This window comes from Macrobrachium nipponense, chromosome 3, assembly GCF_015104395.2.
Source record: "Macrobrachium nipponense isolate FS-2020 chromosome 3, ASM1510439v2, whole genome shotgun sequence".
In the NCBI taxonomy this organism is placed as follows: Eukaryota; Metazoa; Arthropoda; class Malacostraca; order Decapoda; family Palaemonidae; genus Macrobrachium; species Macrobrachium nipponense.
The window spans coordinates 10,302,415-10,329,515 of record NC_087202.1 but is presented as its reverse complement, the minus strand read 5'-3'; the positions used below and the strand labels follow the sequence as shown (position 1 = coordinate 10,329,515).

Here is a 27,101-nt window from a genome sequence, read left to right as displayed (position 1 = left end):
TGCAGACAGAAATGATATAGACTTTTTTATAGAGGTATTTCTCAAATAGATGGATTCTGAAATAAGAGTGAATTTGAGTAAGGGAGAGTTATAAATCAGTTGTGAGTTAATATTGTTTATAACTTATCAGCTCACTATCTGGGCCTTTTAAAAATAAAAAACAACTTTTTTTCAAATGTTTTCCATTTTTTGAATTAAAACCAGCCCAGAACCTTTGTAAAGCCCAAAGTTCTGGTCAAACTAATCTTTTATCCTGTCCTATCCTTTTGAAATTAAAAGAAAATATTTTTCATTTTTGAAGGGTATCAGTGTGTGTTCTGCCTATTAATACTCCTAGACTTAAAGTTTAGTACGCTAGTATCTCATTGCAGCAGTGGCCAAATCATAAAAAAGTGTATTTTTAAGGGCTGTTTTCATTTGTAGGTGGACATGAATTGGCTGTTACAATTCATTTGAAATAGTTAGTTTAATATGAATCAAAAGTGAAGTTTTCTGTTCACTTAGTTTAGTGGGTATAGTTTAAAGAGTATATTGCTGAGACTTATTGCAAGTTTAGATGAAGGTAACCAAGTGTGCTAGGTAAAAACATATTACAAAGGCATTTAGCTGATTGGTTAAAACTCCTTTGTCTGGGAGAGCCACCTGCTGTCAGTTGCAAGAATCTCAAAAATTCAGTTGAGCTTACAAATTCAAGAAAAAGCTTCCAGTTCTGCAATACTATTTGCACAATGATGCTTTGCTCTTTTCTCTTGAAGTTTACCTGAGGGATCATACTAACCTTTGAAAAGGACATCACTGGATGATTAATTTTATTCAAGGGGTTGAGTGAAAATCAAAGACCATCAGTGGATGGGCATTAGTAGTTATCTTCTCTCGCTTCATATATTAGGAAAGAAAAATGTCCAAGGTAGGGTCACAAGTCTGTATACTATCCTTGATCAGACTAACTTTTTTTTGGTGTAAGACTCACCCTGCAACACCCAGTCATCAAGAGAGTAAGCTGAGGTTGGTAATTTTCTGGTTGCAGGACTTACAGTAAATACTGCACCAGACTCTTTAAATTGTCTTAATACTAGATAATTCTTAGATATTAAATTTATTTTACCTATAAATACATAGATATTACTAAGAATTTTTTCATATTCCATATTCTAGCATTTTCAACTTGAAATGGACTCATCCAGTCACTCTGACGAGGAAAAATCATTTGGAATGCAGATGTGAAGAAGTGAGACACTGGGCTTTCCCCAGTCAATGGAGTTTTCAACCATTGGCAACAACAGATTTGTTATGTTTGAAGGCAATAACTCAGCTCTTGGTTGTCTTTGGGCTTAGACATTTATGTCTTTGAGACATAAAAATGGTATAAAAGATTGTTCATGTCAGGTTATGTGTAATTTCAAGATTGTTTAGTTCCTGTACACAGGTAGCTTTATATTTTTGTTCAGTTCCTGTTCACAGGTAGCTTTATATTTTGTTTAGGTCTCTTTGCATTGAGATTAGTATGATCTGTTGATGTCTAGGCCTTTTTTAAACTTAACAGCCTGTTTCTGACCGTAGAATATAATGCCTTAATTTGTAATGTCAGTTAAAATTTGTAGTCATTAAGGCAGTAATTTTAGTGTATGAATTTAGCTTGCAAAACCTCTTGTCTGTAATTTTTTCTATTCCATTTTTTTATTGTTTACGAGAACAGTATTTTATGATAAGTGCACTTGTTTTTTGAAATGATAGAGTAAATGAATTTGCCCAGTGCTGCACTCTGGTGCACCGCCCAGTCAGTTTATATATATTGTACATTTTAAAAGGCTTCCTGACTGTAATTTGGTTATATGTATAGAGAACTTTTATCATTCTTTAGTTGGTTCGCTTTACTCTGTGATCAAAAATTTCTTTTGACATAAGAATGGACTACCATATTTAACTCTATAGAAAGAATTATTGTTTTGCATTTACAAATTAGCAAAGAAGGCTTACCATGTTGCTTTGTGCAGTAACACAGTGAGTTAAGGTATAATGGGTAGACATTTTATTTGCCTTTACTTATGGATCGTTAGGTAATGATACGAATGAAGCTAGCTTTACATTATTCTATTTATATATTCCAAGTTCAGATAAATATTTGTAATGAAGACAATATTCATGGGTGCTGTAGGTACAGTTATTGGAAGTACGTAAATGAGTTATTTTAGATTAATTGGACAAGGTGGACCTATGATTCTGAATTATTGTCATTTTAGGTATGTACTGTGAGGTGTGCATTGTAATATCATAGAATTATCAGACCACTCAGTAACAAGCCCTGAGACTGTGTCTGAAGAGAGTTTATAAATGTAATTTATAATTTTGTCAAAGTTCTTTACAATAATAATAGTAAGAAGACAAAGGAGATTTTGAGAAGGGTTGATTATGGGATGTTAAGATTTAAAGCCAGAGTAGGTTGGATGCGCATGAGGAAATATTGGAGATACGTCATGTTAAGCAGCTCTGAACAGACTTGGATCTCAAAGACTGAAATGGTCTGGGCATGTGATGAGAAGGGATAAGGAAGAGTATGTCAGAAAGGTGGTAAATATAGAAGTAGCAAGACTTAGGGTGCGTTAACACAGTCGAACAACGTCCGACGGACAAACATTGTTACCAATTACAATTGCTTACCAGAGTTTGCCTTGTGAGCAGAGTAAGAACAGTGATATACAACTTCAACTGGTACCACAGTTTGTTGCCAGATCTACTTTCCTCGTTTCAACACTTTTGACGTCATCCTGCTTCGCCTTTGATATGGCAACAATGTTTGTCCGATGGGCATTGTTCGACTGTGTAAACGCACCTTAAGAAGACTTGTAAAAAAGGCCCAGGATAACTTAGAAAAAGATGATAGATCAAGGCCTATATCAGGTAGGAAATGAGGTTGAAATTTGTGTCCTTTGATGATAATGACTAGTAAGTATAGTAGTTGTGATTAATAATGAGTAGTGGGGGCAGAGAGGAATTATAAGGAAAGTTTAGGACATAAGATAGGTAGAAAACTGATTGATTTATAGTGCCCAATCTAGGAGTTTGACAAAAAGTGATAGCATTGTTTTGAAGGAGTTGTGTAAGGAGCATAAAGCAGTTTATCAAAAGCATTGAGATTTTTGTTTCTGTTAAAGAATTTAGGGTAAAGGTAAGCGTTTTATCATTTGACGACATGCATCACGTTCAGAAAGATGAATACAAAAGGAATCATTTAAGAATATTTTGTAAATTATTTAGCCAGACTTTTAACAAAGAATTCAATAGAATTTTGCTGCAGAGTTAAATGTGGTCTCCCACATTTACAAAGTTCACTTTGTATTGTTGACATTGCTCTTAAGTTCAGTTTAAAGTTGAAGTTCTCTTCCAGATGTACATAGTTTAGATGAACTGGAAAGAATAAAGGCTTGTGCCCACACCCCAAGGGGCTGGTCTTTTAAGACTGAGCTGGTGCTACTTGAGCCGTCCCAACTGCTGCCCTGCTACTGGAAGCCTTATGGGAGCCAAAACCACGAGAGTAATAATTGTGGTTTGGTCTGCTCACTCTTCTCTAAGTGTAAATATGACAAATGTTTGGGTACTGGAAGCATTTTGTCCCCCGGACATCTACCAGTTGGTTAATATTTATTGGAATAGGTATATCTCAAATCAATTTCATAAGAATATAGATCTTAAGATCGTGATGTTGACATTTTTATCGTACTGGTATAGCTTTTTACTTCAATGGTTTGAAATTTGCAAAGGTGTATTAACTGTCACAAAACCAAAGATAATTGTGGATACAGGGGAAACTGAAAAAAAATCTTGAGTCATAGTTGTAATTTGCCTTGATGTCAATGTTCAAGTTCTGCTTAGCTAACAATAATCCCCACACTATTTATAACTAAATGAAATAATTCACAGGAAATGTTTTTGTATTTTTGCAAGGTGTATCTGTATTAGTTTGGGCTTGAAGTCAGTTTATAGCATTCTGTCTGGGATGCATAGAAAAGCACAAATAATGTGAATGTAAACATCATTAATTCTTGGGCCTTTTTTAGTTTATAATTGTACCCTGTCCCATGAAGGGCACAGAAGAGTTTTAAGGACACCTTTATATTCAGGGTATCAAAAACTTTCTAGAAGGGGGATCAGTAGCACTCTATACCTGTCCAAGTTTCATTGCATTCATTGCATGCATTGTTTCTTATTGTGCAGTTGACTGCAGAAGAGTGTAACAAGCAAATGGTTGCATCATTTCACCCAGAACTGGTGCAGCATGAGCCTTTCATTTCCTTAAATTGCCTGTACATGTATTGTTACTTCCTGCTGATTTGTATTAAAGGATGGAGCAAATGGCCACAGTAATTCCGAGGGTAGATTCATGTGGAGAATGGAGTAATTAAATTTTATACAGCAATTGTTGTTATAAATTCATAACTGTTAAAAACATGTTTTATATATCGCTGTCATGTGTGTATGTGTGTGTAATGAGCTATTTCTTATGCTAGGGAATACATTTTAGACTGCAGTGATGTATATGGATAGACTTTTCAAAAGCAGAGTTGTTCATCATTACAGAAATGATCACAGGAGTGTCTGTCTCTGCAAAGTTTGGATTGTAGACAAATATTGTGGTTCAGAGTCTGTCTTCATCATTTTTCTTCAGTATTCCATTGCCTCATCGCATTGTTGGTTAGCTTTAGTGAATTACAGTAGTACATATTTGTGTTAATGATGCACTCTTTAGGTTTCAGACTTTGCTATTCCAAGTTTAACAATGACAGATAGTGACTTGTTGTCTGGTTTTGTCAAATGTAAGATGTGCTATGGAAGCCTGTAAATTTGTTGTCATGATAGAAGAGATTGTATATTAAATCCATGGCTGATCGTAGAGGAAAAAATTGCACAAAAAATTGATGATGATAGTTATGATATTGGCTCTACCTTTAAGCCTATATAGGAGCTTAAGACAATTCTCGGTATGAAGTGAAAGGAATTATCACAGCTTCATCCGTTACTTGTGAACATAAAAAAAGATGAAATCTTAAAATCTTTCCAACATACATTTAAAAAAATAAGCGGCTAGATGAAATGAAGCAACAGACATAATACTCCCTTATCTCTAACAGAATTTTTCACTATACCAGTCATGCTTTTGTCCACATAGTATAAGGTTTACTTTATTGTTAACATCTACAAAATAAACCGGTTCACCTTCCTATTCCACTTCTATCAGTTCACTTTTCGTTTTTTGGTGGCATTTCAAAGCATTGTAAAGTAATTGTTTTGGTCCAATTACTGACATATTGAGAATATACAGGATTACTGACACAAAAGTAATAATTATGTACCTGATGGAACGTTTGGTATGGTGATACTCAACTTACTTCTCAAACGAGGAGTCTTTGTGTTTGCTGTATCATCAGTTTTGGTCAGTCTCAATAATCAGAGTTGAGGTTAGGATAAACGTTTCATGGATTACAGTGTGAAATATTTACTAGTTTTTTTTCCGGAAGTAATTGTTTAACAGTTTTGCTGTTCACCCCTGTCATCCCACTTCTTGAGCACCGTACCCTGTTCCTGTCTCCAGGAATTTTAATGTCACAGCTTAAAACTCTATCATTACAGAGTTCACACTTCCGCCAGCCAAGGATGTAAAGATTTCTTATTTTCTCATGATGCATTTTAAATCCAATTTGAAGGTTTAGTGTGTTCTCCATTCCGGAATTCCCACGAGATTTTTCTTTGAGACTGTCTTCAGTTGGGATAAAATTGATTTAGATTTTGTAAGATTAGTGAACTTTATACTCCATATCATTCTGGTCAGAACGAGGTGTTGTGTGCTCGTATACTTAAATCCATTCTGAATTGTTGGCCTGCAGTTTGGAAAATTTATTTAGTATATTGTGCCCAAATCTTTCCTGGACTTATTAAACTCTGGGGGATTTATTTCAGCTTTGGTTTGTAGGTCTGTTTAAATTTCTCTCTCTCTTGTCCAAAGAGCTTCTTTTATGTTTATGATTTTGAATCTTGTCTTGAGTTTCCTTCTCTTAGCATGAGAGATTTACATTGTCATCTAGATACCTTTTTCTCTGTTCTAAAGGATTCCTTTCATGCTTGCTCTTTGTAAGTCCGTTATGGATTTCATCCTGTTTTGTGTAAACAATCTAGAAGTTATTGCATTGTTTAGTCTAATTTAAAAGTGGCCAAAGCTTCTTAGGTAAGCATAATCTCTTTATCACGTTTAATTTTTCTGTGTGCCATCTCTGTGTAAGGTCTCCTTGTCAGTAATCCCATTTACCCTTACTGATTTTAGCACTTATTTTACTCAGTAAGAGGTCAGTTGTTACTGACCTTTCTGAAGTGTTTCTTTGGTTGACGCTGTCATCAGCTGTTCACCTGAATGCTAGGGCACTCGCTTGATAGCAAGGCACATGTCAAACATTACAGCTCTTGATGCTGATTGAAAGTTGTGATTCAAGCATCAGTTGATAAGATCAGTCCATTTGTTAAGTAGTAATTACCTGTAATGCAATTAACAAGTGTAACTATTCTTGGGTAAACAATACACACATAGCCTTCATTTGCCAGCATTTGTTTATTTAGTTCTAATTAAGTAACAGGCTGTTTTGGCATTTTTCATTTTTTTATTGGTAGTTTCCTGAAAGAAGTTCTCATCTGCTTTGCTAAAACTTCAAATACTAAGTAGTGGACCATGACTATTGAACACTTGATTCTCTCTCTCTCTCTCTCTCTCTCTCTCTCTCTCTCTCTCTCTCTCTCTCTCTCTCTCTCTCTCTCTCTCTCTCTCTCTCTGTTTGGTATCAGGTTAGCATATTTTTGCTTCTGACTTTCAAACTTAAAATTTCTCCAAATGGAAGGTCTTGCTTTCAATATGCTGTTATTAAATAGTAAGATGTGCAACAGGGCCTGTCTATAATTCTCCCTGTACATCCTGTTTCCCTCCTCATATCCTATAATTTCCACAGTTGATATCTCATCCGGCTGTTTTGTATGTATTTTACTATATGCATCACAAGTTTTTCTCACCTTCCGTTAAATCATAGCACAGGACCACAGTCTAATTTCATTGTTTGTCCTTGCCACAGTTATATACTAGTTGCAAAAGTTGTCATTTGTTAATGGATGTCATTTGTTGTTATTATATTGTGCTTCATTTGTGATTGATCCTTGATTTCAAAAGTATATTTGGGTTTTTGAAAGTTTAGTTTGGTTAGTAATTGTAGGTGGCATCAGACTGAGCACTGAACCTGCTCTTAGAGCAGCCCATATTTCCTGACTTTCATTCTTTTGGGTGTTCAGCTTGCTGATGTATTAGAGAAAGGGGAGTTGTCCATTCTGGTGTCCCCTTAGTCAGAGCGGAAGTTTCATGGAAGTGAATTCCAACTAAAGTTTAGAATACCAGGTATTAGATTTTGTAGCCAGGAAGTGACACAAACAGTAGAAAGAGATGGTATGGTTAATCCTAGCTTCTAATGATGAACCATAAGGAACGAAGAGTTTTTGATAGATTTGGACTTGCACATCTAGATTTCTTGATGGTTTTGTAGTTTCAAAGTTTTGTGAAGCTCATTCATAAATCTGGAAGCTCACAGAGAATGTTTTTATCAAAAGGGTCTAGATGAAGGTTAAAAAAACCTGTTATACAGGTTGGCAGACCTTAAAGATTTCAGTAGCCCTTACCATCTTGTGCTCTAGGCATCCACATAATTGATGAAGCAAAGTTCTTTATTCAGTGTGCAATAAAAAGAATCAACGTGGATGCTACAACTGAGGTCAGGTTCTTCCTTCCTCTGGATTCTAGCATGCATGAGAATCCATTTTGTGTTGATGGTTAATTCAGTTTTGGTGTTCACTGCCTGTGCCCTGAATATGCTATTGATTTTAGCCTGTCTTTTCATTGGTTTCTGTAACACTCATGCCTTCCTGGTTCCTAAACTACTTTGGTGATTGATGTTAAGTTTGATTTTGGTCAGAGGAACTCTCCAAAAGCATTTAGTAATGTTCTGACCTATTTACTAAGTATTGGTTATTGATGTGCTGTTGACAACGTCTTCTGTTGCTCCTTACATCTGCTTGAAGGACATCTTGTTTTGTTTCTAGGAGGACAGTATCATTGCTTACTATGGGAAGTAGCTGTTTCCTCAGTCACAGTCTTTATAGTGGACGAGATTTTAGGAGACCAGCCGCAATATTTTGTAATCCAATCTTTCCCCAGTGTTGTATAGTAGATTGCTTTTCTGATTTGCTGGAGTGCCTCTCTAAATCGTTGGAGTGCCTTTCAGAGTTGTTGGAGTTTTATTCTTCAAATTGGTCGATAGAGACCTAAGGTTAAGGTTAGAAGTTCTTTTCTTATCCTCAGTTAATTACTTACGGTTGTCTTCTTAGCCTAGTTTTCTAGTGAGGCTGCTTCCATGCTTGTTACTTTGGACTCTGAAAACAGGTTGTGTTACACAGTAGTAATGTTTTACAATTTTTTTAAAGATTTATTTTGTTAGGTTTGAGCTTTTTCACACTTCATGTAGTAGGTGTTGTTGCCAGCAATGTCATTTGAAAGACATATTAGGTTGGATGTTTTATTGTTATTGATTGGCTCGACTTTAAATTAACTTTGACTAGATTGGTGCACTCATCTTCAATTAGAGGCAGGCATTATTCCATTTTAATTTCCAGTTTCCATCTCTTAATACATATACGACTGGTATATGGTCTGCTTTGTACAAATGTCTGTTTCCTACTGTCATGATGAGGATGGCTAGTTTCTCTGGTTTACCTGATATAACAGGTGGAAGGAATAGTATTTCAGTCTGAAGGTAGTATTTAAGGGCAAATGTTATCAAATATTTGGCCTAATCCTAGCCTGTTACTCTCTGAATTGCACAAATCAGTTATTGCACTTGTGTAAGAGGTAAATTTTTTTTCCTGTAGGTTGGTGCTAGATGAGTATGAAAATTGGGAGTTGGTTAGTTTCGTTTCTAGCAGTTTACTTGCAATAAACAGAATCCATAAATGTTAATGAGTATGGTCATAAATTATTTGGGCCATATCTACGTAAAGTGTGATGGTGTGTATGAGTCACTGAAGGCAAAAATGTATGCGTTTGAATGAACTTGAAATGCAAGCAACAGTCATTATGTTTAAAATTGTACATAAAGGACAGCCAGAAATTAAGATGGCCAGCACTAAGACGAGCAATAAAAAGGACATATATCCCATATTTATGTCTTGGTTTATAGAGTATGCAGGAAATAACTTTATGTTTTATGTACAGATGGTTTAATTTAATGTTAAAGGTCAAGTAGTTGTCCTCTAAGGAAGGTATTTGGATGCTACAGTTTGGTATCTAAGGTTGCCTTGATACCATTGGTATGTCGTTCAGAGTCTTACCTTGGTGGGTGTACTGCCTGTGCTAATTCATCAATGTAGGGGAATGTGACAGTAGTCCAATCGGACGCCTTATTGGCTGGGGTGAAGCTTTATGGTGTCCGGGTAGTGCCCTGCATTGATGTCATCCCCTCTTCTGAAATCTCTTGCTCATACGAGAAGCACTGTGTGAATCTAACTCTTGGATTTGTGTTTAGTCCTACTGCTTTCAAGGGAACTTTTGTTATCTTGATATAATAAAATGCACTTGAAATAAGGACTCTACCTTCAGTGGTGACCTGGAACTTATAAGTAAATTAAAAATATCTGAGCATTATTGGTATTACAGTCATGTTCAATTAATTTTTTTTTTTTTTTCTGAATAAAAGACGACATTCACAAGTTTCGGCTTTCAATGTCGGTTTCAACTAGAGTAACACGCAATATTTTTCAGCCGAAGTAAGAAAAGTGCTCTCTTTTATTATAGTCTACATTAATAATGAGTAATGATATTCAAATTTTCAGTCTGCTCTTTAAAGAATTGTGAAATGGCACTGCCAAAATTAGGCTAGATCACTAATTGAGCTAGTTTATATTGCCATTTGTCACTCCAGTACTTTCTAGAAGGCAAATTTGCTCTCAGATTAGACCTTGGGAAAGATTGACTTGGTCTAGTTTCAATTATGACTAAAGAATTTTCTCAAGTCCTACGGTGTCCAAAATTAATTTTCTGGTTCCGTAACTTCAACACCTTCATGAATTTCAACCTAGTACCTTTCTATCACTATGGAAAAAAAATGTCAGAAACAGTCTAAAGTTTTGGTTGTTATGAAGGTATTTAGACTTATTCCAGTGTAATATTAACAACCTAGGTAGTGTCCTGGGGACAGAATGCTTCCTGTAAGCAAATGTTACTTCCATTTAAGAGAAAGACAGAGACTCAAACTTGTCAAATAAGTTGCTCTGGGGATGTTTGACTTCTTCATAGGTTCTCTGATCTGTAGGGCCGTAGAAAAGGCTCTTAGTGCCAGCAAAATCAGTTTTATGAGGTCAGCCCCTATTTGGGAGAGACACTAAATGACTGACCGGTAATTTTATTTTTTTTTTAATTTACTAAAAAAAAAATTAAATATACTATTGTAATATTTTCATGTTCTGTTTAATTGGAAATAAAAAGCCATGTAAATAAGTTTTTATTTTATTGACCTTTCTGTTGAATCACATTTACCTGAACAGAGTACCATTAGAGATTTTTTATACATAAATGTATTTAGATGAGAGACACCTTAATCAGGTGGGGAGCTACATTGCAAAACAAGCTTTGACGTTCTCTCCTCTCCTTTATTCAGTGTTTGACAATGTTTTGAACAGTTACAACAGTCCATCTTAAGCTTATTGTATAAATTAACCAATACAATTATACCAAGCAAACATGCAGTGATATGTAATCAACATGTTGAAAATGATAAAAATTTAAACTAAACAAAAATACTTGCCTACTGAAGGCAGGGTTATCCATATTTAAGGTTAAGCTTGGTTTCAGTTTCTCTATAGAATAAGGAAGTGTCTAATCTGTGTCAAACCAATCACACAAAATAATTCTAGAATTTAAAATTGTGTCTTACCCGTAGGTAAGAAACCTTCAGTCATGACTGACATAATTTTATGCTTTCTGATTTTAGTATTTTGTGAAAAGCTCTGACTGAAACTGAGGGAAGACTGGCAAGACTTTTTAGATAGAAAAACTGAAACTAAGCTTTAAATAACTGCCCTCGGCAATTATTTAAATTTAGTTTAATTTTTATTTTCATTATGTTCATTAAATATAAAGTTACACGTTTGGTATAAATGTATATTGGCTTATACTTTCACAGAGCCTGAAGATAAACAGATTGTCCAAAATGTTACTACGTACATAGAGACTAAATAAAGGAGAGAAGAGAATCAAGTTGAGGTTTTGTTTTAGTGCTGCAGTTCTACACGATTACAGTACGTCAAGTATAATTATGGCATAGTAAATAGTCTATATATATAATGGTTATAAACTAAGTGTACATGCAAAAAAAAATATATATGTATATATTCTCCCATTACAAAGTACAATGCTGTAATGTATAAAGTTGTACCGAGGGTAACTAAAATTACATCTGAGGATTATAGTAACATACAGTTCCAAGATATCACTCATCTTATGTACACAAAGGAAGGGATTTATACCAATATCAACTAAGCGCATTCTTATGAAAACACCCAAAATGTTCAAGTACACAAACCAAGGTAGTGCCTTTCTAACCTGAACACATGGACTTACATCAAAAATATCTAAGTTAACTCGTATATTAAGTCATGTGCATTTACCTATTGATAAAAGTAATAAAATTACATAAACTGAAAAATTTTACATTCAAGAAAGAAATGTAAAACTACGCTGAGCAAATCTGTCAAAATTACTTTTTTTAATTTTTTTAAAGAGAACAACTAACCACTTTGAAAAACATACTAAATTTAAAACTATCTTTACAGTCATTTGAAATACTTTAGCAAAATGACTTGTCTAAACAACACTAGTCTAGGTTTGTCAAAACAAAAACTTGTATGGTCTCTTTTATGGACGTTCCTTACCAGCTTTAGCTTTACTGAAATCGTCAATGTTTGGAGAAAAAAATGTTCTTTATTTGTCGAAAATGGTGCCCATTTGAAGAGTTTGAAGCCAAGATTTTGAAGAGGTTTAAAACCAAGATTGTTTCCACAAGCTTCATGAGGGCTGACATGGAAATGGTCCTGTCTCTCAAGTCTCATGTTTACATCTAATTCCACAGCACTTTTCTACAGTTTTCTTTAATGGCTGTGCTACAGTAATGATCTTTTCACCTTACACTATCATCATGCATCAGTTTAAATCCTAAATTTTCAAATCTGAATAACTAACTTGACAAATAAACTTTGTGGTGTTAAGATCTTAACCAATTAAGTGAAATAAAATTATCTGTGAACGTAAATGAGCAACACTTTCACTGTAAATATTAAAAGCGGACACTTACGCTTACCGTATATAACATTCTATCCCTGAAAGATGTTACTTTTGATGGGAAAATGGGAGATCTGAAATTACATCTCATCAACAGTAAATACCTATTTGACAATGTTGGTTTGGTAACTTTTAAAAAGGATTTCCTTATACTGTAGATTGAATTTTCCACCAAGTTCAAGATCAAACAATTTGAGAACCACAATGCCTTTTCATTTGAAAAGGTTTTCAGAGTAGAAAAACTGAAGTACAGTAGTACCTCGAGATATGAAAGGCTCAACTTACGAAAAACTCGAGATACGAAAGCCAATACGAAAAATTTGACATACGAAAAGTTTTCAAGATACGAAAGGTTTCTGAAAGTCCGAGATTCGCCCGGATAACAATTTTGAAAATCGTGCTGCGTGCCGCCATCTTAGTACTAGTAGACTCGCCACCATCCTCCTGCTCTCCCATTGGTTCCTGATGCTAGTCGCGGCCATGAAATCCTTCTCTCCTATTGGCCAGCGTCCCTCCCATCATGCATCTATTATGTACACGTGGTGGCGTGGCTCGGCCACTCGGTACCAGCATTGTTATAGTATGCACGCAGTATTCGTTTTCGGGATCGTCAATCTCTCACATGGGATAGGTGATCAAGGTCTCTCTCATGGGATAACTGGAAACTTTGCAAGGCTGGTAGAATCTCCACTCCCTGCAAGAAAGAGATTAGTTATGCCACAATACATCAACTTACTGTTGGCAAATGGCAAAATTTAGAATAAACATGAGGATTTTGCAAACAAATATGTAATAAGTAAAGAGTGCAAGTAAAATGAAAGTAATAAGTAAAAATAATAATAATAATAATAATAATAATAATATAATAATAATAATAATAATAATAATAATAATAATAAACTTTATTTCAGCTCAGGGCCATATACGTACATGGAATATATAAAATACAGACAGTAATATACACAATCTAGATACACGAGACATGATAAAAAAAATGAATAATCGGCACTTATCCACAAAATAGCTGAGGTAGCATAAAAGATAATAATCATAATACTGGTAACAACAGTAATAATATTGGTGAGAACAAAAATATGCATAGAGAGTAATAACAGTTAATGCACATATTATATAACTTAAATTTCAACTAGAGACCTTAGGGGGTTACGGTAGTCAGGTCCAGAGGGCTAAATACAAAAATTGAATGTAAAAAAAACTTGAACTTTATAGTAATCACAATAATAATGAAAAATTAAAATCTCGGCAATAAATGTAATAATGACAAAATCAGCAGATGACATCTTGCCAATACAGAGATTAAGTCCTTTAGGGGACAATTTAGATAATCTTCTTGCTTCACGCCTTAGGATGCTTTGTATGAGGGAGTTGCTGCTGTTTCTCACTCGGGTTACCAGACTGGACATTGTTCGCCTAACAATGATTTTTAAATTGTCCAGGTGGTTTTCAATGAACATCTCTGTGGCGAAGTGATAGCGGGGAGTGCTTGTGAGGCATCTCAGAACGTCATGGTCTCTCGGGTATAGTTCGTCCAGAGGGAACACCCATAGATACTGTAGCAGTATGAGCGGAAGAGCAGCAGTTTCACGTCTCTGTTCAATGTCTGCTGTATCTTTCAGGTGGTCAGTGATAATGTGACCCAAATATGGAAATTCGTGCACAAATTCCAGCCAATGGTTTCCGAGGAAAATTTGTGGTTCTGCAATATGCTTAAGCGATTTCGGGAGCAGTGACATGCACTGGGTCTTGGTTTCGTTGTAGATTAAATCAAATTCCACTACATATTGGCGGCAAGTGTCGAGTCGTTGGAGACCTTGCACTGATGGGGAAATCAGAACCATATCGTCGGCGTAACAGAGGTTGTTTATAGTTGTTTCATTGATGGTGCATCCAATTGGGAGTGAGTTCAGTTTGACATTCAAGGCATTAGTGTACGTATTAAACAGATATGGAGAGAGAATGCCCCCTTGCCGAAGCCCGTTTAGGGAGCCAAAGGTGTACGATATTACGTTACTCCATTTGACACAGAATTGCTGTGTGGAGAACCAGCAATGTAAAATGCCAATTAGATACAGGGTGTGCCCCTTTTATGCAGCTTCAGGAAGAGCTGCTGTCAAATGCTTTTCTCACATTCTGTCAAATGCTTTTCTCACATTTACAAAACAAAGGAAAACAGAAGAGGCTGATGATAGGTAGTAGTTCAGCAATTCTTTCAGTATGTAGATGCAAGTGTCGGTTGAGTGGATTGCTTTAAACCCGAACTTTTTGCCAGTGGTGTGTAGAAAGAGGAGAAGTCTCATTAGAATAACTGACTCAAGTATTTTTGATGCGATCGTTGTGATTGCAATCGGCCAGTAGTTGCCAGGGTTAGCTGCATCCTTTAGCCTGTTTTTGATTAATGGTATCAAGTGAACTAAGAGTAGGGAGTCTGGAAGAAACCAAAATGTAAATTATCGGATGGCAGAATTTGAAAGCCTCTGCAGGAAGACCATCACAGCCGGGCGATTTATTAGGTAGGCTGTTTATGGCATCGCTGATGTTACCTGGCGTAATACGGTCTGCAAAATGAAATTGAATGTTGTCAGTAAGGAGGTTATCTACATCCTTTCGGGAATCTTGATCATTTATGCAATTCAGGATATTGTTGAAGTGATCGTCCCACATACTTGCGATAGCTTCATCACCGACTGCTTCCCTTACTCTCTCTGATAGCTTTTAAGTTTTGGGATTTAAGGACTGGATGTCTTTCCAAAGATGAGGATAATCACCAGATTCTAAGTTTCTGGACATTGCATCGGCTCTTAGTTGTTTTTCATTTAACCTGCAGTGCTTAAGAGGAAGTTTGAACTGCACTCTCGCCTGTTTCATTAGTAATGCAGTGTGCCCTTCCCTGGGGCTACCATTTTGCCTCCACAGTAAAAACATCTCTTGAGAGTATGTATACAGATCTTTAACCAAGTCATTCCATCCAGGTATATTATGAGAATTACCTTGATGAAATCTATAAGCAGTCCTGCCTGAAGCAAGCATGGCAGAGATTATGTTCGAATAGAATTAATTCAGATCCCTCCTGTGGTGGTCATTTCTACAATTTCTGTTAGTGCAAAGTAAGGCGTCTGCCGGTTGAACTATTGACCGCAACCTGGTTTCCGTGGTTGCCCTAAAGTATCTGGTTTTCTGTTGGTTTTTAAAATCCCAGTTTACCGCTGGTGGGCGATCAGTTAGGGGGTTCACGGTAGGGAGGGATGGGGTACTGAATGACACCTGTAATGGGATGTGATCGCAGCCGTTGCAAGATCATAGTGAATATTGCAGGTCATAATAGAATCATGAAGTTGTGGAGATGTGATGCAGTGGTCCAGCCAGGAGGTTGTGGAGGGCGTCCTCTCTATTATGTACATATGAATAGGAGGGAGGGAGGAGCATTACATTGCTAATTTGGCGAGCATGATTTTGACAGAAGCGAGTAAGTTCATTATAAAATTGTTTTGTGGGGTGAGAATTAAGGTCCCCGATTATACAAACATGATCAGCAGGAGAATCATGAATAATACTGTGTAACTCCCCTAGGATCATGCAGTAATGATCAAAATTATTGTTATTTTCCCATGGCATATAAACATTAATGATTAGGATTTTAGAGTTCCCTACTGTCACTTGAAGCCCAAGCAATCTGTCACACCTGTAGGTCATCACCTTTACCATATTGTCTAACGATTTGTGCCACAGGAAAGAAAGGCCCCCTTTCCGGCGACCAGCTATGATTTGATCTGTAACTTCCATCGATAAAGTCGAGAAGGTTCTGAAGTCTTCATGAATTGAATCGCAGATGGCAAGGTCATGTGGCCAGAGGAGCGTTTCTTGCAATGCAATGATGCCTTTGAAGTTTTTGCAGACCGTGTTTAGGAGAGGAATGTTCTGCTTGAGGCCAAAAATATTCCAAGAGATTACGTTTTAATGTATTCATGGCTACTCACGAAGATGGGAGATGAATGCGCTGATCATTTGGGTGGATGGGGGGTTAGCCAGTTGGAGTGGGCAGTCACTCGCTGTGGGCGGTTGGCTGGCACTTGCGGTGGAAATGACCCTGGTTGGAGTGTCAGTAAGTTACCCTGGGGGTGGTTGGTCCTGGATTAGTTTATATTAGGACTGAAATTCTCGCCTTTAAGAACGTCGAGGTATTGAAATAGGCAGGTAATCCTGTAAGCCACTTTATGTTTACTTCTGTATGGGAGTTCGTGAGAGATGAGTGGGTCAGAGCCAGTGAGAAACTTGACTCTCTCCACTATGGCGTCTAGCGTCACCAATGAGCGCAGATTGTGAATTACTATGTGACATCTCTTCTTAGGTGTCGGGCGAGGTGAAACATGATATTGTTATGATACAATAAAGTTTCATACATACTTACCTGGCAGATATATACAATTGAAGACCCACCCAGCCTCCCCGCAGGAGACAGGTGGAAGAGAGAATCTGATTAGAAAACGGGGATGGTTCCTAGTCCTGCCACCCAGCGGCAGGCCGGTAGATCACCTGACCTACCTGTAGCGTGTGCCGCGAAATTCGAATTTCTGTCGGGGACGACGGAGTCGATAGCTATGTATATATCTGCCAGGTAAGTATGTATGAAACTTTATTGTATCATAACAATATCATTTTCATACATTCAACTTACCTGTCAGATATATACATAGCTGATTGACACCCTTTGGTGGAGGGCAAGAGACAGCTAACTACTGACTAGACAGGTAAACAACATATGTTGTAGGTATTTATAGACCTTGGTTCCTCTGTGTTTCTAGACGAAGGGTTGACTTCCTAGCTATTGCATAGGAGTCTGCTTCGTCTCAAGAGCCTTAGCAAGATAGTGATCTGTGGCCAAGAGTTCTTGTGGGTCTACCGATGGGGTCTTATCCACTTACTCGGTCGAGCCTAATTGGCATTTGTCAATGGGTGCTAATCCGCTTATATGACAACATGCCTATGCCTATTGGCATAACTAAGGAGCGCAACACCGATCCCGATCACCTGTTCCTAACATGAGGGTTCGCGCTAAATTGAAAAAGAGTTATCCCCCAAACTCCTTTCAAACCTCAAAAAAAAAATCACTGAGTTAAAATAAATTCAACTCATTATTAAAGGATCAGTGTCGGCTCCTTATCCCAGCAACATATCCGCTGATACGTATAAACCAAGAGAGAAGGATCTCTCGTAGGTTAACTTGAAGTCCTTCGTGTAATGAGCAGTCAACACATAGTTGCATCTCTCATATGTTAAAGCTAATATGTCTTCCTGACATATTGTTACGAAAAGAACAAGAATTTGCAAAAGCTCGCACTTCAAGAGCTTTTAAATTCTCAGCTGTTTGAAGGTATCATCAAGTCACTTATGAAGTGCTTTAGAGATCACCATTGTTTCAAAGAAGACTAGGACTTTCTTTGAACTGGATCTCATCTGGATGAAGCCTAGCGCCTGGCTTGCGCCTGGCTGGCGCGAGGAGTATCCTGTTTGGAATACTCCTGGCGCCTGACAGTCGTAAAACTCTTCGAATACTCCTGCCGTCTGGAAGGCGCATCTCGCTCCAAATACTCCTAGCGCCTGTTAGGAGTATTAAGCTCAGAATACTCCTGGCGCTTGGTAGGCACATCGCGCTTCGAATACTCCTGGCGCCTGGTAGGAGTAAAAAGTCTAGAATACTCCTGGCTCCTGGGAGGAGTATCGAGGTCAGAGTACTCAAGGCGCCTGGCAGGAGTATCTCTTCCCGAATACTCCTGACCTATGGAAGGCGCATCTAGTTCCGAATACTCCTGTGGCTTGGTAGGAGTATCGCTCATGGAATGCGCCTTTCGAATGGCAAGTATATTGCGCTTAGCGGGCGCTATACTCCTATCAGGAGTTCTCTCTTCTCCAGTTGGCTCTTGTTTGCTTGGATGAAGATCTGGGCCTAGAACGATCTACAGTAAAGTCAGGCTCTTTGCGCCTACTTGGCGCCTGGCTCCTAGTTGGCGCCAGACGCTTGGCAGGAGTTACTTCCTTTCCCACGTCTCGCCTGCCTAACGCATCGCTCCCCCCAGAGATGGCCGCTTGTGCGACAACTCCCCTGTAGGGTTCGTCGCTCCCGACAGGAGATCGGTATTTGGATCTCTTAATCGGAAGCCTGTCATCCTTTTTACGAGTAGGCTCTTTAGAAAGTACTCCTACCAAAGACGCTAATTCGACTCCTGCACATTCATCAAAATTTATGTCCGCTACATCCAGTGTAGGACGATAGGAAATCTCAAAAGTCCGAGAGACAAGTCTTCCTCCGAGGAGGATCCTTATTGCATACTTCCGTTGCTAACGAGTTCTCCTCCTACATGTTGATGAGTTTCCTCGTTGCAGAAGCTTCCCTATCCTTGCCCGAAGGAAGGGAAGGAGCTTGGAATTTTAAAGAGATTCTGAGCTGAAAATTGGTAGGACTCCTGATTTCTAGCTCTTGAATGTATCTCTCTGAACATTTTGGGAAGTAGTTTGAGCCCTCCTCGCGTTCCAAAGACTCTGTCAGTAAACGTTTAAACTTGTCTTCTTCTGTAGATGACAATGTCACTACATTACCCGGACAACGAAACCCTCTATCTGAAAGCGTTGATCCAGGAATAAAAGGCTTTAGTTCTTTTGCCAAACATACTATGCTGGCCAGAAACCCATTGCCGAGTCTTCATAGAATTTGATTCCAGATTCTAAAGCCCAAAATTTCACTTGTCCTTTTGATCGTTTAGGACCAAGAGAAACATTTGATTAGGAGCAGTTCCATCTTGTCGGAACACGGAATCTGAGGCCCAAATTAGGATCCCATTCTAAGTATAAGATCTCTTACTCTTATCGTATAGAGGTATTGTATAAGATCCCGAAGATCTTAATTCTCTACCATCTCTAATATTCTTTGTCTAGACAGAGTATATCTTTTTACTGTGTTCATTGATAGCTCAAAAATACAGGTGATTCTTCCCTCTGAAAGGGAAGAAAACCATTATGTGGTTCACAGAGGTATCGGAAGAGGACAGTTTCCCCTTTCTATCTAGCACGATCTGCAGCAACTCTATGTCTTTAACATATTTAAAGGAATTATCAAGCTTCCCTTGAAAAATCCTCTCATTCATATTTACTTCTGGTCAGTCTGCACGCAGACAGACTCAGAGTGGAATAGGTTTTTTCAGGTCCAATATTTATAATAGATTCCGATAAAATCTCTACTCTTAGAAAAACCTTCCGACACATGCTGAAAGAAGAACGTGACCTCTGTGAATCCAACCTTTTTATTGCCAAAATGATGCATTCATCTTCTTCCTTTGACGCCCATTTATTTTAATATGTGTTAAGAATATATATAACTAGGGGAAAAAAGACTAAAGTTTATTCCCCTATTTAAATTAAAAATGGCGTATCTTGCTACCTCTCTTGTTTCGAGGAAAAGGAAGCAATCTATAAGAAGCTCGTTCATCTTCTGCCTTGCGAAGAGATCTGTGAATACTTTCCGCAGGGTCTGACAACTCTTTCCAATAAATGTTAAATCGTGCTCTGCCGAATTAAATCCTTTATAATCCCGCACATTGTGGTAAACAGCATTCATCTAGGAAACTCTTGGTAAGGATAGTAGGAACGCTGTAATTAACCACGGTGTGTGCATAAGGCTTAACCGTATCGTTATCTTAAGGTGAATTTCCTACTACATTTTTTCCTCGCCGAGGCAGAGAGATATCCTTAGCAAAACGAATACGATGTTATTCATGTTTGCCTAAAAAAAAAAAGACCCCTCAATTCGTGGTTAAGTCCCTGATTGTATGGGGAATATACGGTGAAGCATTCGATCCCTTAGGAGAGAAAGATGTAACCAACCGTTCACGACCGAGAACCGGATGGTACTAGATTGGCTCACAATTACAGCCGTCTCGTTCACTGCCTGGCTGCATTCATTCTGAGTTGCCAGTTACTCCCTTCAATGAATGGATATAATAAAATTATTCTCGAGTCTAAGAAAGCTCTCAATAATGCAAATTTAAGCCTTTAAGCAAACAACCTTTGTTAAATACCGAAGCTGAGTAGGTATTGTCGTAACAAACCTTTTAAGCGAAGTCCTTACTAGGAAAATCCTGTAAGGATATAGATAATTCCGTAGCGAACCAGAAAGGCAACTATGGTATGCGTATATGACTTGTCATTCAGTAGTCGTATACAGCAAGCCTTCTACGACATCTTTTCTTTTCCGAACATGCAGAGAAGAATGGAAATCTTACTCTCTTCGTTCATTTCGTCAATAATCCCGAATGAGTATTAGTCGAAAGAGATCGCAAATGACAACCGAGGATCGAAGAGAATCTCTTCAGCTTTTATTATCTTGGAGATAAGTCCGTATTTTACGCCTTTCTTATCTGGAAGAGCCTCTAATCAATGAATGAGAGCTCGTACGAAATCTTGTTCAACTTCCAAACGATTGCCCCTCTTTCTGTAAATGGTTGGTTGCATTATTTTTTAGAACAGGAGGATGATTTTAATATCCTCTTACTATACTGAACTAATTCTCACCAATTCTGCTCTATCTTCCATTCCTCAAGTTGGGACCAAGATTGAGCAACCGGAGGAGAGCGCTTCCTTTCGAAAGGTGAAGGGCTTTTAGCAGTACCGACTCTAACCTGACAAGGGCTACGGCAGCCTGTGCTACATCTTGAGTCCCTGCCTGGAAAAAGCCGAGCTTGCTCTTGCCTTTATTGCATTAAGACGATCCTGACAAGGGCAACGGCCGCCTGTGCGACAACTCCCGTCCCTATCAGGAGAAGCCTCGAATGTCTTTCACCTTTCGCCTGAGGACTCTTGGCGGTTGTCAGGCTCTTCTTGTAGGAGAAAGTGCCTGGCGCTAAGCAGGAGTATCTTGCCTAGAATACTCCTGGCGCCTGGGAGGAGTATCGCGATAGGAATACTCCTCGTCCTCGGAATACTCCTGGCGCCTGGCAGGAGTATCGCGCTCCGAATACTCCTGGCGCCTGGGAGGAGTATCGCGATCGGAATACTCCTCGTCCTCGGAATACTCCTGGTGCCTGGCAGGAGTATCGCGCTCCGAATACTCCTGGCGCCTGGGAGGAGTATCGTGCTCGGAATACTCCTGGCGCCTGGCAGAAGTATCGCTTTCCTAGGAGGAGTATCGTGATCGGAATACTCCTGGCGCCTGGTAGGAGTATCACGTTCCTGAATACTCCTGGCGCCTGGGAGGAGTATCGTGCTCGTCGGAATACTCCTGGTGCTTGGCAGGAGTATCACGTTCCGATCACGATACTCCTGGCGCCTAGGAGGAGTATCGTGATCAGAATACTCCTGGATCCTAGCAGACAAGTATTCGCCCTTGGAAAGTTTTCTTGTTGGAAAGTTCCGAGCATCTGAAAGGCGATCCTCGCCTGGAAAGTTCTGTACGTCTGGAAGGTTATTCGAAACTGGAATCTTCCGCCTTCTGGAAGGTTCCGCTTGTGCGGAAGGTTCTGTGTGCGGAAGGTTCCGATCTCTTGTACATTTGTTCTTGCTTAGAATTCGACAATACTTCCATTTTCGACATAGCCCTCCCTTTCTTCTGAATGAGAAGGACTTCCATTTCCGATGAAGATCCTGGTTCATAGTGCTTCAGGCGCTTTGCGCCCTATAATTCCAGGCCCTTCATGGTGCTTTGCGCCTCGTTTCAGGCGCTTTGCGCCTTGTTTCAGACGCTTGTTTAGGCGCATTGAGCCTCGTTACAGAGCTTCATGCCCAAGGAGCTAGAAGCTTAAAAGTTATATATATGTGTACTCACTAAACGAGATCCATATAATTCATTCGATCACAAAATATTCTTTAATATCTAATTCGTTCTTCTCGAAGAAGATATATTTTCATATACATGTACCGATGAGGAATTTATTGAAATAACTATTTCAAACCCCCATGGGATAGAGCTCCCCCCCCCCGTCCAACCGTACGGGGGGACGAACCCGGATAGGGCAATGCCTCTACCGCAACTGTTATCGAATGATGTCTTCCTTTCTTCGTCTCTTCTGAGGTTCCGATAGCCAGACGAGATTATCTTGCATCTTCATTTAATCTACGCCGTTGAATGTTTCTTCTCCTTATTCGTCAAGACGATAATAATAAGGGGAACACATTGAATTAGGATGCCTTTCCAATGGCTATCCCTGGCAGTCTGGGACGTCCTACAGAACCTGCCGAGGGGACGCCTGATCGGTGGGGGTTCTCCATAACCATCCATACGGCTTTTCGACTTTCTTCTCCTCCGGGCCAGGGAGCTTGGAAGAGGTCTAGGCCTGGGAGCGAGACAGAGCCGATCAGACGCACCCTCTATTGCAATGGGGAACACTATAATCACTTCTTACCTTATAATAGCTCGTATCTTGAGCTACATTCCTTTATCTTCAAATTGCAAATGAATTTGTAGTTTCTGTGAAGTAAGAAGGTGATGAGGAAACAACACTACTTGTACTGTTAATATTCTAACTGCTTGTCAGAACGAGGGCTATTAAAGCTTCTAAAGAAAGCATATCTAGTTCTATGTTTTTCTGACTTCCTCAAATAGGAAGTTACCTTATTTTCCTCAATCAAATTCTAACATTTATTACACTTTATCAATGAATAAATATTTATATTTCCCTTTCTTGCAAACTATGTAATTGTCTACCGAAAACTTCGGTAGTTACACATCCTCTATTCTTTGAAAACTTCGAAGTTAATTCAATAAAAGTTATTAAAAAGTTATTAAAAACGTATGCCAAACCACCGATCCAGTACTTCCCTGTAAAAGTCGGCCCAGAAGATCGATGGCGATGAAACACGAAAATCAAATCAGGAGTGGAAACGTAAACAAAATATGGTTTACCTTCCCAGCGACAAGAGAGAATCTGATTAGAAAACGGGGATGGTTCCTAGTCCTGCACCCAGCGGCAGGCCGGTAGATCACCTGACCTACCTGTAGCGTGTGCCGCGAAATTCGAATTTCTGTCGGGGACGACGGAGTCGATAGCTATGTATATATCTGACAGGTAAGTTGAATGTATGAAAACAAATGTTGGGCTCCGGTCCAGCGGCCAAACGAGAGGTTCTTCTCTTCTTTCTGCTTGATTGTATCTGCCAGCCGCCAGACCCCTCATGGTCACTCTCATCTGCATCTACGATGGGGGGTTGGGGGGGGGAAGGATTACGAAGGCTGGTAATCATCATCGGAGATATATCTTCCACAGAAGGCACTGGGGAGGGAGAAGAGGTTGGGAGGGAGAAGAGGTTGGGAGACCAACAGTCCCCTCAAAACGGTCTACAGGTGACGGGGGTACTTCCATGTCCCTGTTGCTGGGAGGCGAGGAAAAACTGGATGCCGCATTCATAGGAGTCTGATGGCTATCTGTGCGATTGTCTATCCATCCCTGCACGCCTTTGATCGCATCCCAGATCTGTGAGAGGTTATTTGTTTCCACCATTTTAAGACTGTCTAGGGATTCTTGTAGTCCATTGATCACGTCCCCGATTCTTGATAATTTAGTTTTTTCCAATTATTTCTGTGAGAGATTTTGCTGTTTGGAAGGCATTTTCTGCAGTGTGGTACACTGCAGGTAGGCTTAGGTCAGCAGGCCCCTTTGGAGGCAGATTGTAAGGGTCATCGGCGTAATTTCCACCGAGCAGGTCCTTAGCCACTTAGTGATATATATTTTCTTGTGAGAGAACAAGTTCTTCACAGATCGCTCCTTGAGAATGCTCTCTGGTATCAGATCTTTGCATTTCGTATATGCAACATTGATTTCCTCATCGGAGAAGGAATCACTGACAGATTGTATAGCAATTGTTCGCGAGTATGGAACTTGTGTGAAGGGCACAGGCACCAGTAGGTGCCAGGGTCACTTGCGCAACAGTTGGAGGTTGGTCGGATGACATTTTTGTGGTAAGGGAAGGGTCAAAGACTAATACATACACTGTATTCTTTTACCCATTTCCCAGGACCAATAGGCCTCGAGTAGCTGTGATTTGAAAGATTTCTAAGGCACTGATTGGAGCAGAAAGAATATTAGTATATCTGCAATTGCACAACACTCTCCGGCTTACACGCCGGGTATGACGTGGAGACACTATTAACACATTGCTTACTATAAGAGGTATAATCACCAAGGGCGAAAACCCCTTCTTTTCAGTGAAGAAACGCGAGAGACCTCCAACACGTCTGCCCCCACACAGTTTTTACAGAAAAGGAAAGAGATTGAATAACTTTTCACAAGAAGTCACTTGAACAAACAATCGTAGGCACGCAGTGTGTTTATTTTGGACTGGAGTTACTTTTAGTGCTAAAAAAATTGTAAAAGGCAATTGTCACTCGATAGGTATTTTACTGTAACAAAAAGTGATTTAGACAAATAGTGCAATTGAAAGAAACGGGCAAATATTCAAACCAGTCCAACTGGTAAGTTAGTAGAAAACAGACCCTCCATCCCTTCCCTCTCCTCTTTCTATCATCTTATTCAACGCACCGAACGCTGGGCTTCAATTTAAGGACTTTTTTTTTTTTTTTTTTTTTTTTTTCCTAACTGTACATATTGTTTGATTGTCTTCATGTTTTATCATTACGGTTATAATTTAGTGAAATAAAAATTTTTTTTATGCTAATTGGTACTGCTTTTACATACATATGGTAAAGGTTTTACTGTCTCTTCTCTCCTCAACAATATCACGACACCTGATAACTTAAAACATTCATTCATTATTCCTCAAAAAATATAAACACTCCCTCAATCTCAAATTTGCTGTGCACCACCACACAATGTATGATTTTGTTTGTCATTTATGCTAAATTTCATTGTGAAAAGCTTTATTCTTTCATTTACTTTTTTGTTGAATGTGGTTATCATTACACTAAACCATCTCAATCAGCGCACCGAATCTAGCTCAAGACTTATTTTATAGTTTCTAAATTGCATTTGATTGTTTTTATATCTTATGCTAAATTTACTGTGAAATTCTTGATGCGAATTACGTATTGCTTTTACATACATAATAGATATTTTAACTCTCTTATCTTTCTCTCCTCGACAATATCAATGCTACCCCGTTCAGTCTCAAGTCAGCTGTGCATGACGTATAATTACACCTTTTATGCTAAACTTTATATTGAACACTTTAATCTTTCATTTATTTTGTTGAATATGGTTATCATTAAACTATATACGTTTTGTAAAGGAAAAAAACATGTTAATACAGTTTTTCTTGTAGGATGCAGTAGGCTGTCTAATACAAGTATAAACAAGATAATCAGTCAGTTCGATGTACCAATATTTGTTCCACAAACAATAGAACTTTTTCTTGAAAACTTTATTAGAAAAACAGAATATTCGACATAAGAAACATTCAACAAATGAGGTACCACTGTCATTCCAAATTACTGTTGTAAGGAATTATAAGTGAATATTCTAGCAAGACCTAAGCTGTCAATTACCATCACACCTTGTATACTGACTGTAACACTGGCAGCAAAGGGCAGGAACTTAGTATTTTATCTGCTGTCATAACTGACTTTTCAAAGATTTCATTTTAAAAACGGAAAATTTAATTTGTTCCGACTAAGTACAAACCGTCGGTTGTCTAACAAAAGGGATATCCGCGGGAACGCGCCGCCGCTACCGCATACAAAGAGTTCAAACTTGAATCGCTGTACCTGGGTCTGGGGTAACTGCGCGGGGTGAGCCCGGGCCAGCTTGGGTAGGTCATTGTGATACCATTCTTTTCGCGGTAGCCGTCGTGTCAACACCAACTCCTTCCGCCTTGACCCGACTTGAGATAAACAACGCATGACCGCCGACTGTAGTCTTTCTTTATCGTGATATATCTTTGACATCCTGTGCTCGAGTGCTTCCCCAGTGCCCTTTTCCTATCCTTTTATTTATCCTTTAGTATTACCTAGCATCCTAACTTCCCTGTAAGTATGGAAGGCGGATCTATGGTGGGTTTTTCGGGGAGGATTTGTGTGTGTGTTTCCGATGGCATGCGTTGCGGTACATCTTTGCCTTCGCCAACCTCGGATCCTCATCTGTGGTGTATTGCATGTAGGGGTTTTGAATGTTCCCCTGATGCATCAGTGGAGGCTCTATTATGAGGCGCATAAGAGTGTTTTCAGTGACGCTAATGTTGATGCCGATAAGCCTAGGCCTAGGCCGAACTACTGTGGGGGCCTCGAAGGCCGTGTGTGAGGAGGATAGTGCCCAATTGGAGAACACTAGGCCTAGTAATCCTTCCTCCTTATTAACGGGGGACCAGTTAGTGAGCCTAGGGTCCTTCCCAAGAAAACTTAGGCTAAAGAAACTTCGTCGTCGGGGGCTAGGAAAGCAGGTAAGAGGAAAGAAGCTACCCCTTAGGGGCTGGGATCCCATGTTCCTGCCTCGAAGCGTAACAAGAAGGGGTCTTCAACCGAGAGCTTGTTCCCGCCTAGCCTAAAGGCCGAACTATCTAGGTATGACCATAGCAGTACCGAGACACAGCCGGGTGGGTGCCAAGGTAACCCCCTGTTCCTCTCGGGGCACAATCAGTCCAGCCCCAGGAGGGATCCGGTGACGGACCTGATGCCTCACCCTCCCATCCTGAGGACAGTGCTAAGGAGCCCGGAACGGGGGGGGGGGACCCAACTCGCAGG

The 27,101-nt window shown here is 39.1% G+C and overlaps 2 long non-coding RNA genes across 2 annotated transcripts in view; one reads left to right on the top strand and one right to left on the bottom strand.

Annotated features, from left to right (window-relative positions):
* LOC135221620 (uncharacterized) overlaps window positions 1-10,730 on the top strand; it is a 36,774-nt gene extending 26,044 nt beyond the window's left edge. Inside the window, exon 3 of the long non-coding RNA XR_010316054.1 lies at window positions 1,156-10,730. This is a non-coding gene — a long non-coding RNA (uncharacterized LOC135221620). The remainder of the gene's footprint in view (window positions 1-1,155) is intronic.
* Window positions 10,731-12,141: 1,411 nt separating this feature from the next.
* Window positions 12,142-27,101, bottom strand: part of LOC135221621 (uncharacterized) — a 47,676-nt gene continuing 32,716 nt past the window's right edge. Inside the window, exon 3 of the long non-coding RNA XR_010316055.1 lies at window positions 12,142-13,103. This is a non-coding gene — a long non-coding RNA (uncharacterized LOC135221621). The remainder of the gene's footprint in view (window positions 13,104-27,101) is intronic.